At 40.0% G+C, this 19,470-nt stretch overlaps 1 pseudogene; it reads right to left on the bottom strand.

Annotated features, from left to right (window-relative positions):
• Window positions 1-14,115: 14,115 nt before the first annotated feature.
• On the bottom strand, window positions 14,116-14,233 carry LOC124799635 (annotated as a pseudogene).
• Between the last annotated feature and the right edge of the window lie 5,237 nt (window positions 14,234-19,470).

Genomic DNA, 19,470 nt, shown 5'->3' with positions numbered 1-19,470 from the left:
GAAACGTCATTGGTATCATATTCATACAACGTGTTGTTCCTGAGGATGTAAAATGGGAATGAAGAAGACAGCGAGGATGTATAAAATAAGGAACTGGAAAAGTTTATGACTCCTTACAATCGACAGATACTGTCGCCATTAGGGTACACTGTATTAAAAATGCCACCATTGTTTTCGAGCTTTCATTCGACATTTTGCTGGGTGAGGAAGAGGACAAACAAGGAGAAGTAGAAGGAGAAGGAGAAGGAAGAGGAGGAGGAGGAGAAGGGTTACATACTGAATGCAAGGAAAAGAAATGTCACTGACGATGGCATTACTCCCTTAGAATATCATAACTACAGATCATTTGGTCGACCTTGTGAAGGAAGACTTGCCGATGTGTCGGGACTGCGAAAAGCTAGTGACATCTACTTTAATGAAATCGTGGTTCACATGTTTTCCGAAATATGCTACCCTTGGAGTAACCAAATTATTGATGATATGCTCTATATGGGAACTGCAAAGTTAATGAAAGAATATGTCTCTCTTACGGTAAATGACGCAATTGCATTGTAGAATGCTGCCTGACAAAAGATGTAAGTAAATTGGTTGCTGATGATGTACGTTTTGGTTTCAGTATCCCGTTGAGTATGATATTTGTGTTCGCAGAGGTTTACAGGAAGGTTATTTTAAACGCTCGTTACGTGCTTTTCTAGTTATTTGCGGAGATCTCACTAAACGTATTATGTCCGATAATGGAGATACCAAGTTTAAAACTGTGGGTTCGAGAAATTAACAAAAGTCACTACGGATACTCGTAAACAGTGACATAAGCCTTTCTAGTTTACCGTCTTTGGTATTCGATTGAATGTGTTGCAGCACAAATCAGAAGACGAACGTGGCGCGTTAAATTCAATACAGCCCTTGATGTGGCCCGATACGAGTTTTAACTTTACAAACGAACAAGAACTCGATTTCCAGCGACATTGAATCCGATGAAGTCAGTACAACAGTGTTGAAGCTATATCCCTGATTATCTAAATTTGCCAAAGGGAACTGTTCAGAAGATTTTAGCACAAAAATACTGTGCGCTGTTATCAAATATATTTGCAATTTTCCATCACTGTATAATGTGGAGAAAGGATTAAGGAGAAATATGCTCGTGAGTTGTAGAGAGTTATGGAAGTGTCCGACACAGTTCATCAGTTCAAATGGCTCTGAGCACTATGGGACTTAACATCTGTGGTCATCAGTCCCCTAGAACTTAGAACTACTTAAACCTAACTAACCTAAGGACATCACACACATCCATGGCCGAGGCAGGATTCGAACCTGCGACCGTAGCAGTCGCGCGGCTCCGGACTGAGCGCCTAGAACCGCTAGACCACCGCGGCCGACAATTCATCAGTTATTCACGTCAAGATTAAAAGACACTGCAATCATCTGTCACTGATATGAGAAGTGAAACACAAACAAACGCTGTTCCCTGAAAATATGATAGCATTCCGTCTCTATATTTACGAATTTGTCATAGAAATCATGCCTTCAACTAACTGCATAACGACGCGTACTCATAAATCTGGTATTTAATGCTATAGATATGAAAGAAAATCTCTGAATTCTCTCGATGTCTTCATCAGTGTATAAGTAGTCTTTATAGTTACAACTGATCAGTGTTCTGATGAAAATCGTAGTGTGCAGATAAGAGGAGGGAAAATGTTCTGTCATCCTTAGGAAAGTATTTTGATTTGCAAACTATTGGTCCACAGCACGTATTTTTTTTTCCAGTATCCCTTTTGATTGCCGAGGAGTATGCTGCAAAATACTATTCGAATAACAAGTTGAGTCAGTTCGCAATTGAGTGCGCGGAGGCAGACTTCTTTCTCATGCTAAGGGATGGAAAACACTTTTCTTATGCTTAGGAAGAGACTCCGATTTTGTATCAGATTGCTTACTGCTACGTTTTCCTTTCTTCTTTCCAGAAAAAAATACGTCTTCTGTTCTTCCGCCCAAGAGTCAATCGATTTGTTCCGAAGAAACTTGGAATTCAGAAGACCGGTGTTGCTCGAAGCAGCATGGTTGCTTCCGATCATTTCCTTCCACAGCAGACAACTCCCTACTACGTGTTTGATGTAACTTCTACGAAACTGTTGATGAATAATGACTACCATCACACTATGGGCACAGCTGGTCTGTCATTGGAAACTGCACTGAACAGTGCATGCTCAGTTATTCCATCTGAGTCACATGTTTACTTGAAGAGGTTTCAGATAGTGAACTGGATTCAAAAACTTGTTGCCGGAACATGATTTACGTAATACTGCGGTTCTAGGCGCTTCAGTCTGGAACCGCGCGACAGCTACGGTCGCAGGATCGAATCCTGCCTCGGGCATGGATGTGTGTGATGTCCTTAGGTTAGTTAGGTTTAAGTAGTTCTAAGTTCTAGGGGACTGATGACCTCAGATGTTAAGTCCCATAGTGCTCAGAGACATTTGAACCATTTTTTGAACGTAATACTGAGAACAAAGTCTATCCGTCGCTTCCTGTGCTCCGATCGAAAAAGTTTATTGACAAACGCGAACAATGACTGGAGAATAAAACGTGAAAATGTTGGAATAATGTTATTGTGAGTGTCACTTGTGTGATTTCCCACATGAAGCCAATGAGAGGAATGGATCATGCTACTGAATTAGTGAAAGAAATTTATGGTAAAAATTTTGTACTTTTTCTATTTTTCACTATCTGTAAGGTGCTATATAAGTAAACAGTTCATTGTTGAGACATCATTCTGACGAGAGAGCTTGCTCCTGTTACTGACTTAGTAATCAGCATGAAAACTGGAATACCTGAAGAACTGCATTGCTCAGCACACAAGGTTTTTCTGAGGAGAGAGGTTATGAAGAAACAAATGATAATCTCCATGAATCCAATTTGGTTGATTTGACGTCAAATTCCAGGCACCATTAAATTTACAAATATTTGTTAACAGTAACTGATTTGTACTCTAACTATGCATGCTTTGTCGTTCTAAAGGCAAAATCTGAGGCTGAGAGTGTAGATGCATTTAAAAATATCTACAGAAAGAGTCATATGATATAAAACCATTTACAAACAGAGCTCGTTAAGAAGTTTTATATTAGCCATTTGAGGAAGCTGATGAAAACTCGAAGTTTTTCATTACACATCGCTTCCAGTTTGCAACAAAACTCTTAAAGGGTAGATGTTTAAATATTTCATCACTCAGTGTTATTTCAAATAGTTTGATATTGTACAATTCTAGTAAGTCAGTTCAATCACACAAAACATAGAACAACTAATATAAGACATTATGATGTGAAAGAGAAGGCGCTTTTGTCTACTGTGCATAATTAGATCAAGATGATAGATCCATGAAAATTTAAAGACAGTGCTGGTGCTTTTATTATAAATACGAAACACAATTGAGTTCTCGAAAAAATTTACTCTCCCAGCTGGTCTACTGAGATAAAATGTGAGCAGTTCAGGAAACTAACCAAACAATGCGACTACTGCGATATTACGTGACATGACACGAAGTAGGACGTTTCAATAACAAACAACTACAAAAACCAGAAATTCATCTGTATGTGTAGTTGGAAAGTCATACAAAGGAAAAGAAACAAAGGTTGCATAAAATGGCTTGGATATAATAAAACACACATTACTTTGTAACAGGGAGATATATACACACATGTTTCTAAGAAGTATTGAATTTGACATGTTAAACTTAGAGATATACGAATGTGTGTATGCAGCGTGTATCTTCAACCTTGGAATCATTTCATCGATTTACAAGAACATATTGAGAATTAAAAGTTGAATATCTTTTACTTTCAAGGAATAACGAATATCTTTGACTATCAAGTGAAGGTTACGTTACTTTTTACTATGGGTCTGGCACATCAATTGAATACCATGCTCTGGCCGGCCTCGAAAAAGAGAAGGGGAAACACGCAATTGATCTGTTCCCACCTAAGAATGTGAGGGTTATACGTTTACCAAATTGAGATATTTCTGCCATATTGGAATTTTTATACTGTGCTTTGATTTTCTGGTCATAAGGAGGAAGCGGACGGGTTGTCACTTGCTGTGTACACAGAGATTCTTAAGTGCTGTGCTCTGATTAGTCAGAGAGAGGGAGAGGGAGGAAAAATATAAAACACAATTTTTCACTTTCTCTATGTAAAGAGACGATTTTTTTAACCCTTTCACTGTTGTGGATGTGTATACAGACACACATACTTCATGGATTGTCCTACAGTGCCATGGACTTGTGTACGCATTCCGAGCCGCCGACCTCTCACTGCTGCAGACGAGTAGCGTCCATGCCACAATATAAAGGTCTTGGATACTTACCGTACGACATATGTACCTCCTATCACATTAAAAAACTCGTTTCTATATCTTTTATTCTTTGTGTCGCATGACAATTGTTATGACACCATGATTCGCGACGCGACAGTACATCAACGGACGCACGGCGCGTTATCGTCTGTCCGATGTAAAACCAAATAACTCGAGAAGAAAATAAGGTATCCTTCTGCTCTCAACTTTGAACAAAATTTCCATATCTTATCTACATTTCAGTTCCAGCAATTCATGAGCTGCATTCAACTATTTGCAAAGTTTACGCAATGAGTTTCTACCTTTACAAACTCTTTAAAATTGTCTGCAACGTTTTATTTAATTTGATGAAGCCTAATAAGTATGACAGATAACGAAGATAAATTCAGCCCGTCAACTAGTGAAGATATTAGACTATAAGATGTGCAGAAATCACATTTTTTTACCCAGTAGTTTCCTTAAAATCTCATGATAAGTATTTAATATCGACCATAAGGCCATGTCCCAGCACCGAATGCAGCATAGCCATAACGAAAGGCGCCCTCAGCATGCAAAGCATAGAACACGTCTGTAGCAGCGTATGTGTTAGATCTTCCATTAACACAATTTCACTGTTCCTACCACCTTGGATTGAACGTCGCCTTCCTCCAGGGACTCCCATCTGAGTTCCCCAAGTATTTCCGCAACACCTGCGTGTTGTTAGATCCTGCCATGAACAAATGTAACAGACCGCCACTGAATTCCTTCAACGCCTTCGTTTAATCCGACCTGCCACGGATCGCAAACGCTGGAACAGTGCTAAAGAACAGATCGTACTAGTGCCAAATATACGGTGTCCTTGACAGATGACCACACTTTCCTAGAAACTGGACAATTCGCCTTCGGTATTCAGTCCTCACATACTCGTTCCCTTTCACATCACTTTGCAGGGTTACGTCCAGATATTTAAACACAACTATGCCAACTCTGAATGGTCGCAAGCTTCTACCATGGATGTATTTTTCCATCAAGTAGAAGACGTGTAAACGATGACTGTGTCAAGTAGTTCATTATTAATGCTGTATCCGAACATTGTAGGTTTGTTTTTCCTACTGATCCACATTAACTTACATTTTTATGTATTTAAAGCTAGAAATTTTATCTAAATCTTCTTCCATCCTCCTACAGTCACTCTACTTCGACACCTTATCGTACACCATAGCGTCATCGACCAACCACCTCAGACTGCCGGGCACACTGTCAGCCAAATCATTTATGTATGTAGACAATAGTAGCAGTCCCATCACACTTCCCTGGAGCATTCCCGACGATACCCTTCTCTCAGATGAAAACTCGCCGTCGAGGTTAACGTACTGGGTTCTATAACTTAAGAAATCCTGGAGCCACCAAGAAAAGAGCAAGCTGAGTTTCCCCGAGCGATGCCTTCTGAAACCTTGCTGATTGGTGGAGATATGTTGCTCGGTCTCAAGAAAATTTATTACATTCGAACTGAGAATGTGTTCAAGGATTCTGCAGTAAACATGGTGAGGACATTGGTCTGTAATCTTGCGTGTCCGTTCTTTTGATCTTCTTACACACGGGAGTCAACTGCGCTTTTTTCCAGTCGCTTGGGACTTTGTACTGAGCTATATATTCACGATAATGCTGTAGAGTACTCTCTGAATAACCGTATCATGATTACATCCCGACCAGGTGAGTTACTTTTTATCAATTCTTTCAGTTGTTATTGTTCGCTGGTCAAACGACGGTATGTTTGAACGATTCTCGTACGTAAACGATTTTATGAACATGAAATTTAAAACTTCAGCTTTAATTTTGTTGTCTTGAACTGCGACTCCAGGCTTGTCAACATGTGACTGGATGCAAGCCTTAAACTCAGCGATGCTACAATTGACCATGATTTTCTCGCATTCAGTGCCAGTTCTATTGATAAGATATGCCGTTTCATTAGTTGTATAATGCGCGCATAGATATTTTCACGGAAGCACGAATCTCTTCTAACTTTTGTTTGTCATCATTTGGGCATTCTCATTTGAAAAGAGGGTGTAACCATGGGGGGGGGGGGGGGGGGGGGAGTCTTTTCCGTCCATTATCCACTTAGTAAACACATAGTTCTGCGATTTACAATCTACTTAAACTTCGCCCATAGTTCCTCTGCGTCCATCTTACTGGAATTAAGTGATGTCAGTTCAATGTCTAAGAGAGATACTAACAACTGTTTATCTGATGTTTCTAGCAGCCACACTCCCCTAGCCTTCTTAACTGATTTATTAACTTTCGTAACCATAGTTGTTATAATGACATCATTATCGCTAATCCCCATTTCTGTATTGACGTTGTTGATAAGGTCCAGCCTATTTGTGCCTAGGAAGTCAAGATATTTCCATTGCGTGTGTTTTGCCAGACTAGCCGCTCAAGACAGTTTTCAGAAAACATGTTCAAAAGTACCTCGTATGACGGTCCTTCTGTACCCACTGTAATGAACCAGTAGACATCCCAGTCTACACTCGGTAGGTTAAAGACGTCTCCAAGTAGTATTGCATGATCTGGGTATTTGCGTGCTACTAAAGGTGATTTTCTTCGAATGACTCTACATCTGTCACATCTGAAATGGGTGACCGTTAGAAACATCCAACAATTAATTTGGTTTCCCCTACACCTGTTACATGTGACCAGATAACTTCACTGTCACACTAAACAGGGACAACATTTTTTTAACTGCAATAAGTACTTGCCCACCTATGACATTTAGTCTCTCTTTCCAATATACTTTCCATGAGTCGCTGAATATCTCAGAGCTTTCCACTTCGGGTTTCAGGTAGCTCTCACTCGCGAGAATAATCTGAGCGAGATAACGTTCTGGGGGACAGTTAATTCTGGAGCATTTTAAGAAATACGTCGACAGTTTACAGATAAAATTTGGACATCCGAAGTGTCTTTACCCTGAACGCAGCCTGACTACCATTGCTGCGTATCTTCATGTGCACTTCACTCCAAAAAAACTCACCTACCCCAAGCAGCTTCCTTGTCTAGTGCACCACTGACCTACCAAGGGGAGTCCGACAAATCCCCAACCGATAACGCAAGTCTAGAAGTGTGCAGCCAAGACCGTCACAGGGTGGACGTATCGTTTGACTGAGACCCTCCACTCGGCTCCGAACGAGGGGACACAGATCACCTCTGGGAACAATGCTGTAAATTGGCAAGATCTGCTTCCACCTTACGAGTGAGGCCAGAAGCCTTCAACACTTCCGCAAACCGCCCGTAAGAACGGTTCACTTGTTAACCATCCATGGGACATAACGAAAGCATTCACTGTATGTAAATCTAAGTCCATGTCGAGATAAACGGATCTGTGAATGCTTACATTTTTAAAGTTAAAAAAAAATGTTTGTGAAATCCTATGGGACTTAACTGCTAAGGTCATCAGTCCCTAAGCTTACACACTACTTAACCTAAATTATCCTAAGGACAAACACACACACCCATGACCGAGGGAGGACTCGAACCTCCGCCCGGACCAGCCATTCTTAAAGTAGTCGTTGCATTCAGCAGAGGCAGGACCTCGTGAAGTAATCTCAATGACTATGCATACATAATGTATAGAGCGCTACATAACGGGTACTAACTAGGGAGCCTCCCCATCGCAACCCCCTCAGATTTAGTTATAAGTTGGCACAGTGGTTAGGCCTTGAAAAACGGAACACAGATCAATCGAGAAAACTGGAAGAAGTTGTGTGGAACTATGAAAAAAATAAGCAAAATATACAAACTGAGTAGCCCATGTGCAAGATAGGCAACATTAAGGATAGTTTGCGCCCCGGAACGCCGTGGTCCCGTGGTTAGCGTGAGCAGCTGCGGAACAAGAGGTCCTGGGTTCAAGTCTTTCCTCAAGCGATAACTTTACTTTATTTACTTTCGCAAAGTTATGATCTGTCCGTTCGTTCATTGACGTCTCTGTTCACTGTAATAAGTTTAGTGACTGTTTTGCGACCGCACCGCAAAATCGTGCGATTAAGTAGACGAAATGACGTGCCTCTCCAATGGGAACCGAAAACATTTGATCGCAAGGTCATAGGTCAACCGATTCCTCCACAGGAAAACACGTCTGATACATTCTATACGACACTGGTGACGGCATGTGCGTCACATGACAGGAATATGTTGTCGAATGGCGAATGGGTAAAAAGATTCTTCTACCTTCTCCGATTTAGGATCTCTTGTGGATGTGATAATCACTCGCAAAAAACTGTTGAAAACATAACGGACGGACAGATAATAATTGTCTGAAAATAAAAAATTAAAATTTTTCACTAGAGTTCAGGCTTGAAACAATGACCTTTGGTACCACAGCTGCTCACGCTAACCACGCGGCCACGGGTCTCCTTTGCTTACGTACTCCTTAATGTTGCATATCTTGTGCATGGACTAATCAGTTTGTATATTTTGCTTATTTTTTCGTAGTTCCACACAACTTCTTCCTGTTTTCTTGATTGATCTGTGTTCAGTTTTTCAAGTGCTATCCACTGTGCAACTTATAACTAAATCTGAGGGGGATGCGATGGGGAGGTTCCCTTGTAAGAACGACAAGAGCATAGGTGGTGACAAGCACAGGCGATGAATGATTCCACATGCTATACTAGTGAGACAGGCGACAGCAGTTGTATCAAATCAGACGGTGGCGGAACAGGTGAAGATGAAGGAACATAAAATGAAGACAAAACAAAAGTACTGACATAGGCCCTGTGATACATTACAGTTGCTTGTTACTAACTCAGGCGAATCATATGTACTAGACTTGGAACAATACTAACCACTTAAATATTATATAAGGAACAATATATACGTACATAATCACATTGTACACATTAAGTACGTACTTAGAAGAACTACTAACTGGTGTGGAGGGTCACGGAAAAAATGTGTACATTTAAGCACTGATTCTTATATTTATTTAAACATTATAAAATTTCCATAACTTAGACAAGATCGTTAACAAAAACCATTCAGGTAAGGTAAACTCCCAACCTCGAGGTGACAGGGAAGCAAACAATGGCTGTAGTCGATCAAATACACAAACAGAATGGCCAAGGCCCGGCGTGCACCCAACTGCATACAGCCACGACAAATATAATATCACACAGGGGGCTATATCAACAACGCAACAATGTAGTAAACGACAAGTAACGCGGACTGGATGTTATCAGGTGGCCAGCTGCCTTACCAAAATTCGTACCTCTGAACATTCGTATCGCAAAAAAATTTTCTGAATATCTCAGTGAATTTGCTGATGAACAGTGCATTAAACAATGGCTAACAGCCCTAAATACACAAGTGCAGACAAACCCAACAATTACTCTACTTAAAAACAAACCAGTACACATGTTTCAGGAGACTAAAATATGAAGTTAACTGTGCCAGCACTAAAGATAAATAGTATTTACATGAATTCCAAAAATGAGCAGAGGCTAACAACATAAAATTAACACTACATTACGTAAGTTCAGACTATTGTTTGCTTGGGCATTACGCCGCAATTGTAACTACCTGAGGGGAGAAGCTCAAAGAACTGTCGAAATCCTCATCCTCAAATGGCGAGTACTAGTACATAGGACAGTGGGGCACACAAGCGAGATGATCATTACCTTTCTGGGATGTTTGCAACAGGACTACATCGGTTGCTCCTTTTTGTAAACCCTTTTCCTGTGTTCTGTTTCCTTATCTTCTTAGTACATAAATGATTAACTTTAAGAATTTCAATTTCCTAATTATTTTTACATTTCCTAGTGCATAAATCTGCATTACTATTGAAGTTAGGTAAAACATGTTGTGAAATCATGAGCTTTCGTAGTAACTAGTTTGAAGGACAAGTGTAAATGGAAGTAAGTAATATAAATACGTAAATCACATTACGTAGATGACTCTGATTGTAGGAACAAACCGTTTTTGGGAGTATCATTTACACATTTTGAATTGCACAGTCATGCCGAAGGTGTTATCAATAACCCATCTAATGATTTTTCCCAAGTTTTCATATCAATGTCAAAACACAAGTCACTGTCTGGGATGTAAATGTGATCTTGCTGCACAAGACTAATTAAACAGTATTTTACATTAATTTTCGAAAAGCTATTCTACTCACAAATAGTTTTTCACTTTCCTTGTGTTACGGTTCCCAGACACTATATGTTTCAGGTTTTCGAAAATAAGCCATCTCTTATCGTCTCGGAAATTCTGCTTCTAGCCGGAGAGACTTCTCTTTACTTCATAGTAGCTTACGTGTGTAGGTACAGAAGCGATGTGTTTCTCAGAAATTCAGTGCCCTTACAGTATAAAATGCCTTAAATATCAAAAATTTATCGGATCGGCGAAATGTTAGAAAACATGTATGAATTTCTCCTTCACTATTTTACTCCTTCACTATTTCACCAACTCTTCCAGGTTTAGTAATTGTGGTTCTGAACACACTTCATAAATCATGAAGTGTAGGACTGCCTCTTTCCATAGAAACAATGGTCGCTGGAAAATGAGAAAAACGAGAGGATACATACGTTAAGGCTGGCTGCTATTTCTGGGGTGTTCAGATCTTTTGGGGCAATTTGACTTGAAGCTGCACTTTTAGGATCAAATGTAGAAACCATTCTCTTAACAGTTTCTAAACTTCCAGTGTAGTAAATAACTGAAAACAACTATGTGCCCTAGCCTATTAAGATTGGTTCTACTGGGAGGGGAATGTCAAGTGCTGCTGCGCTGAAGGCTTGTGCGTTGAGAAACACTTCCTTCACAGCAGACACCAGTTTGTCAGTGGAACGAAAAGTTGCTGGAATAGTTACAGGAACGCGATGTAACTTTTGAGCAGGATAAATCAAATGTATCATATTGGAAAATCTAAGTTTGAGAGCAGTACCAGCTTTGATCATGCTTGCTGCGTTAGTCACAAACAGCATTACACACTCATACTGAATGTCAATCGGCCATACAAAATCCATGTAATCGATAAAAAATTAGGATGCTGGAAGCTATTTGTCATTAGAAACTGCAATAATACAGTAGACATGGCGTAGACCTCATATTTTTGTTAGGAGAGCCAGTTACGATATTTGAAATAAATCTTCCCTCACAGTCTTGTGTTTCGTCGATTGCCACCCATATGAAATAATATTGAATCTTACCCATTATTTTTTTTAATGATTTGGTCGTAGCATTACTGTACGTAATTTTTACGTACAATGGATTCTTGTGGCACTCTGTATACTTCTCAATGCAATCTTCCAGAAGAGGTTTAGTTAATTCCACATTAGAATATCTGCTAACAAAATGGCTTCGCACAAATCAAAAGAAAACTGCGAAAAAGTATTGTGAGAACCTTCACCTAACACCTTCTGGATGCGGGCACTTTTCGTGTACACACATCTTATGTTCCCTGTGTGTTTATTGGTTTCCACATGTTGAACGACTTGGAAACATTATCTACTACAAATGTTTTCCTCAGACACAAGGCAATAAAGTGTTATGCATCTGCCGTTATCATCTTCCCTTGGAACTCTCGCTCATAGTGTTCCAATCCAGACTGATTATTTGTTTTCACTTTTGACATTGCACTTAATTGTGAAAAACTTGAAACACACCGCTCGCCACAAATACGAACTGATTTTCTGTAAACTGAAAGTGGATTTAACTGAAGATAGGTAACTGAGGGCGGCTTCGGAAATGAGTCACTCATCACGATAACGTTGTATTAATTTAAAAGTTATAAATATTATAAAGTTCAACATTTTTGAAGAATAGTATACTAATTAAATAATAATGTTAGAACTGTTGCTCGGTGTTACAATGTAAGCAGCTCCAACAGACACAGTTTCGACTAATCCTTAATACCCATGTTGGTGAGATCTACAAAGAATTCGGAGAAGTCCGGCAAACAGGGCCTCGTACCACGTGAGCAAGTGCCAAGGCTAACTCCTTGCAGTGAACTGGGAAGAAAGAAAAACTATAACTAAATACATCAAACTAAGCTTCCACAACAACAGAACATGCCAACACAAAGTTTTAAATTTTCATATTTTTAAAAGTATAAGTACTGTAATTAAAAATACACAAAATAAGTTCAACAAATATAATTTTTCGAAAATATTATGCTTATTTATAAAACAGGAAAAATATGCATTATATGCACTCTAAACCCATGCTTAAAATACAAGAAAAGAAGTAATTCGAACATAATATCCACAGAGCATACTTATCGAATAACAGAAAAGAATATGTATTTGTTTGAAAATACGGTCACTAATTATTACTGTCTACAACTTTTAGCTGCATAACTGTTATTATTTTAACAATCAAGAAAATAAAAATAAATGTCGTCTTGAGTAGGACTGAAAGAGACCAACGGAACTTCTACTAATGTCGATAAACATGTCACAGTCTGTTCTTCGCTACAGTATACAACCCCCTGTGGAAAATTGGTGCACATCTCCAGAAATGACTTCGCAGCGAGCCCGGCCCAAGAGCTGTGGCAATACTTAATGAAAACGTCGGGAAGGCGCCGGGGCGCGCGATTCCCTCATGAATACAAATGGGGGCGCGTGTATCACCCGCGAGCGTGATATACGCGAGGGGACGGTGGCGCCCGCTGCCACCCCCCCACCCCCCTCCCCCGACTCGCAGCTCGCATGATGAGTCGCGCACAATTATGGAAATGGTTGTTTCTGTGTGACACGCGCTGCGTCCAGACAACGCCCATTAATTAACGACCGCAGGAATATTTTCTACAAATTCTGCTGACAATTGTGCAACTGCAGCGTCCGACGACTGCATCCATCCATTCATTGTATGTTGTGAGCGAGATTTACATTTGTGTCTAGCAGGGATAACTCGAAATTAATGCATGTATATGGGAAAAATCGGTTTGCAAGCTACATAATACCTAACCGATATTTCTATAGCAGGTGTACTGTATATGTTGGAAGGCGTTCTCAGAAAACATAGTGTATAGCGGTATCGTAAGGGGAAATTTGGCAATATATAGAGAATCCGGTTACAGTTTTAAGTTGCCAGGATCTGTGTTTCTTTTTATGTTTCATGTGTTAAACTGGTGAATAGTAATTGGTACAAATGTATTATGAGAAGGAGCTACAATTATATACAGGCTTGAAAGGCAGATATTAGTGCAGTAGTTTATATATTCAAGAAGTTTGTGTCTGTGCAAGTCTCTGGAATTGTTCTTACCTGGTCTATATTTTATGAGAGTTCTGTGTTGTAGTCAACTTATAATATCACCTAGAAGACGGTGTAATTCGATGAATGACGAACACTAACTTCACTTAACGAAGCTTTATTCAGCACTTGCACATACAAGAGGCTGGTGTCAACTGCCTCCGGCCAGAACACATACAGCATATACAAAGCTAGAGAACATTCCAGTACAATGATGCTTGACATTTGTGGATATTTCTAGAATCTACTCGAACCGAATATGGAATTTAAAATTGTACAGTACAGGTGAGTTTTGATCTCACGACACTCCAGTGATATAAAGGGATACTGTACTTGTATTAAGGTAAGATAAACTTCTCTCACACAGGCCATGAAGGCCCAAAGGTACCGACCAGCCACCGTGTCATCCTCAGCCGACAAGCGTAACTGGATGCGGATATGGAGGAGCATGTGGTCAGCATACCGCTCTCTCGGCTATATGTCAGTTTCCGAGACCGGAACCGCTACTTCTCAATCAAGTAGCTCAGTTTGCCTAACAAGGGCTGAGTGCACCCCGCTTGCCAGCAGCGCTCGGCATACCGGATGGTCACCTATTCAAGTGCTATCCCAGCCCGACATCGCTTAACTTCGGTGATTTGACGGGAACCGGTGTTACCACTGCGGCAAGGCCGCTGGCAAGCAAACTATATAAAAACAGCGGTGTCAGAGACTGCCAAGTGAGTGGAGTGTATAGATTAATTTTTTCTGCTAGTAGTATCGTCATACAAAGTACGTATGTACAAGTCTCCCATTATTATTATTAACATATCTCTAAACGTATTGCTAACAAAGAAAAAAAGGCAATAAAGAGTTACGTATCCTAACTGTCTCTTTCACTAAACTCAAGAATGGAATATTGTACGAAAGAACATTAAAAAGTTAAGAGAACCCTAAAACACAATCACAGAAACTCAAAAGACAGTTCTACTGTATGGCAGGAATGTACGAGAGATAGAGCATGAGTGAGGAGTCCATCTAATGCTTAGTAAGGCCAATGGTGTGGTGAGAGAAAATACTTCCTGTTTTTAGTGATAACTAAATTATTGTAGTTAGATGAGAGGTCATCAATAAGAATGAGAAATTGTTACTCCTGAGTAACAAATTTGCCAAAGTGAGATCTCAGCAGTGTCTTGAATTTCCCATAATATTGAAGTCATACAACTGCCACAGACTCACGGTTCTAACTAGTCTCACTATGGCGCACGGATTCTCTCAGACAGGTGACTGTAGGGAGAAGAGAAGGGATAGGAGGGGGAAGGGATGGAGAGGCGAATAGGGAGTCAGTGGGAGATGGGGATGTAAGGAAGACAAGGGGTGGAACTGACTTTGAAGATAACACAACTGCCTCACAATGGAGGATACTGAGTTTTGAGGATATTTGCCTTTGACCTTGATGGTAAGGAGAACAGTTAAAATGGTTCAAGTGGCTCTGACCACTATGGGACTTAACATCTGAGGTCATCAGTCCCCCAGAACTTACAACTACTTAAACCTAACTAACCTAAGGACATCACCCACATCCATGCCCGAGGCAGGATTCGAACCTGTGACCGTAGCAGTCAGGCGGTTCCGGACTGAAGTGCCTAGAACCGCTCGGTCACAGCGGACGAGACAGAACAGTTGATCCATTGATGTGAAACTGTGTGTGAATTCATAAGGGACGAAACTGCTGAGGTCATAGGTCCATAGACTTATACACTACACAATCTAACTTCAACCAACTTATGCTAAGAACAATACACACACCCATGCCCGAGGGAAGACTCGAATCTCCAGTGGGAGGGGCCGCGCAATCTGTGACATGGTGCCTCAAGCAGCGCGGCCACTGCGTGCCGCGATGTAAAACTGGCCCTGATCCTCTACTTAATACACATGGTTTCTAGCCTTATAGCACTGTGACCGACGATAGGTCGTATTCTACAACATTACCACAGGAATTTCACAAGAATTTCCTAGGTCACTTTCGTTCAGCCTAATATTGCTACGCTCACTGTTTAATCGTTGCCATATTTAAGTAATTTATAGTGCCCAAATAACTTTTATTTTGTACTGTAGTTATATTGCAGTCAATACTTAATCACATGATCTGGAACGTTCTCTATTATAGATCATGTTTCGTCAAATGAGGGCGTACTGTGATTCACAAGCATTAGTAATACAACTTTTACTCAGAGCAAACACCTTAAAAGTGTACTGAACAAATTAAATGACACAGTTACCCGAAAATAGATTTCACAGACAATTTAACAGATTATAATGAGAATGGTAAGAGGTTTGAAATATCAGTTGTCGCAAGAAGTTTTCATTTAAAAGGACAAATGCTATTCCTTATTTGATATTTGTACTCACATTTTGATTATGGGATTAGCTTTTTTTTGCGGAATTTCACGTTTCACATACCCAGAAGGCAGTTGGGATGCTGTAAACAACTGCACTTATACTACAGGGCACCACACTGGCACAAAGGCATACCGAGCATAGCGATTATGTTTAGAGTTCGTAACTCATAACACATACCTGTCTCATGAAGTAACAGAATGAAACATTATTTGTATATAAGAACTGCTTATGGGCATTGCTAGCCTTGAGAATTTTACCATGACGTAGAAGATCTGGTGTTGTGTAACTCATTTTAAGAGGTCAAATTATAAACAACAGGTTACGAGATCCTCTGGTTCACAGGTATCTTACGTTGCGAAATATTATATCACCTCCTTCACCCTAAATTACCGATAATTATAATCGATGCACTTGCTGTTCGTTCATATCAGATGCTGTATAGACTATCTGGCGTTCCATCTGTTGGCTTACTAAAGAACCATGTGGCTAGTCTACCCCATCCATCCAGCGTAATTTCCGTCAGTGGGTCTACTTCATCTCCATCACAATGTTCCATGTCGTGTTCATCATCATCTTATTCTTCTGCATTCATAGATAATTCCCTTTTTTGGACTTATCTTGGTCTATTTTCTGTAGTAATATCTCTCCCCATCGGTTGAGAAACAGCTATAATAGGTGTTTCCAGATCAGAGCCACGTTCAGGTTGCCTTATTTTCAGTGACACCAGTTTCTAGCGAATGTTTCTTCAAGATTTCATCACCTGACTTCCCAGACTAATCTTTCGTCTAATGGAATTGAGAGACACGTTGACAAGTATTACACACAAACATCTCAATTATACCACTGCTCACATGTAGCACCTGACCTCAAATACAAACATACTTATCGAAATTAATAGAATATTACCCGTTAAGTCCATTACAGACTATGCCATAATAAGGCAAACAACAAAGCTAGTAGTACAAGACGTGAGGGCTATGAGAGGCGCAGAGTGCGTATCAGACCATTTTGTGCTAATATCTAAGATATTATTCAAGTCCATCAAAGACACAGAAATTGAAGTAGAAGCCGAACCAGAGAAAGCCAATTATATCAATATAATTTACAAAACCTTGACCATAGTTCTACCCACTTCTTGTACCAGCAAAGGCTAGCAGAAAAACTTGCTGGCATAGAAGAAACCTCTGCAGATAAGATGTATGAGATGGTTAAAGAAGCAATCCATAACGCAGCTTATGAAGCACTGGGAAAAACAGAAATCCCAAAGAGTAATAGAATATGTGATGAGTGGTGGAACCACTCGGTACAAGAGAAGATAGAAAGTAAGAAGAAAGCTTATAATAAATGATTGAACTCAAGATCAGACAATGATTGGCTGGAATACAGAGAGAGGAGAAAAGATGCACAAAAACAATAATTAATGCGAAAAACGAAGCCTGGCAGAAAACCGGTGAAGAGATAGAAAAAAGCATGGGGAATACGCAAGCAAATAAAGCCTGGAAGTTATTAAAAACAATGAGAACACAGAATAAAGATAAAGAAAATATTAACCTCATTAGCATGCAGGACTGGGTACAACACTACCAAGGACTACTAACTGAGAACAGAGTTGCGTTCACTGAGAACCCACCAGGCACTGAAATCAGTAATGATAAAATACCACCGATAACTCCAATGGAAGTCCAAAATGCAATTAATGCCATGAATAACAGAAAGTCGCCAGGCCCAGGATTAATTTATATAGAACTGGTTAAAGCAGCACCGTTTAAACTCTGAGATATTGGCAATGACTTTTGACAAATGTCTTAGAAGTGACGAAGCCCCAAAGGAGTAGAAAAAAGCAACAGTTACATCAATATTTCAGAACCTCCAGAAAGCTTATGACACAGTTCCATAGAACAAGCTATGAACAACTCTAAGTGATAATGGTGTGTCACCGAGCTATGTGAAAACTGTCAGGCACCTCTACCAAGGTTGTACGGAAATGGTTAAATTGAGAAATCAACTATCTCAAGAGTTTGTGGTGACAAAGGGACTACGCCAGGGATGCACACTCGCCCCTACACTCTCTGATATCTACCTAGAGGAGGCAATAAAATCATGGAAAAGGAAATGCGGAGGAAAGACGACGAGATCATGTTCACTCTAGTTTTTGTTGAGACGACCAAGTGTTAATAGCTGGAGATGAGGAAGATGCAAATTGCATGCCCCGCAAATTAAAAGAAGAATATGAAAAATGGGGTCTTGTCATAAACGTATCTGAAACAGAATATCTGAAAGTGGGAGAAAGTACTGTTAACAACTTACAGCTCGGGTTTTGTACTTATAAAGGGTGCCATAATTTTAGGTACTTGGGAGTGACACGGTCGTCCAATGATAGAAGTATGGATAATGTCAAAAATAAAATAGGCCAGGGCAAGCGAGCCATAAAACAACTAAATAGTATTCTCAGGAACAAAAACGTAACGCGCAGAACAAAACATACAATCTACCACACAATTATTGAAAGTATCACAACATATGGTGCAGAGTTGTGGGAACTAACTCAGAGGCAGAAAGATCGCCTGCTGGCTGTCGAGATGGATTTCTGGAGATGGAGTTGTGTATACTCCAGACTTTATCATATTAGAAATGATAGGCTCAGAGAGGTTATGAATGTTAAAAGCACAGTCTTAGACTACATAGAAAGGAATCGCCTACTCTGGTATGGTCACTTACAGCGTATGCCAGACACAAGATGGCCAAAACGGGTATGACACTGGACTCCACATCAAAGAAGAAAGCGCGGTAGACTTGCGAGATGCGGGAAAGACGACGTCAACGAAGCAATTGCGGTGAGAGGTCTTAATGAAGGAGCCTGGAATGACCGTGAACGATGGGGATTGGGATGCGAGGGGCGGCGGCAGTCGTAGAAACCTCGCTCATACTACTACTATTTAAATCACCATCTTTGTTTGTGACCAGAAAATTTTATGCACTCCAGCTCCAAGCTAAGATTCACATTTCGGGGAATGCATTCAAAGTCATCCCTGCGTTAACATGATCGTTCAATACGTGCCTCAACTCACGTTCGCCTTGTTTGAAAAGAATATTTACATTAGCATTGCCTCTAACGAATTATTTCAGAATATTGCTACACGTTTGCCATAGATAAAAGCTGTCTATTCCGTAATTATTACCCAAATTTAAAGTGGTAGTACTTTATCAGGTGATATTACACCCTCGTTACTTGAAAATATTAAATATCTAATACTGTTCAAGTTTTACGGCACTTTAAGCAATAAGGATTAACTGCGTACATAGAAATTCTTAAATTTGAGGGTATTTTCATAAATGTGAAGTTTAATACCCACATTTGTTTTTCGTACTTGGAAGGATCCGATACAACGAATCTAACTTTATCTGGATATGATCACCATGTTTGCGACCATGGTTGCAACTAACTTTCATGAATAATAGGACTGGCTGGGAGTATAAGTGCATGCTTCTTGGATCGCAATTTGATACATATTAACGATTCTTTTACCATGCAGC

Source organism: Schistocerca piceifrons, chromosome 5 (genome assembly GCF_021461385.2).
Source record: "Schistocerca piceifrons isolate TAMUIC-IGC-003096 chromosome 5, iqSchPice1.1, whole genome shotgun sequence".
NCBI classification, from domain to species: domain Eukaryota; kingdom Metazoa; phylum Arthropoda; class Insecta; order Orthoptera; family Acrididae; genus Schistocerca; species Schistocerca piceifrons.
Note: the sequence above shows the minus strand (reverse complement) of the source record. Positions and strands in the feature narration are given on the sequence as shown.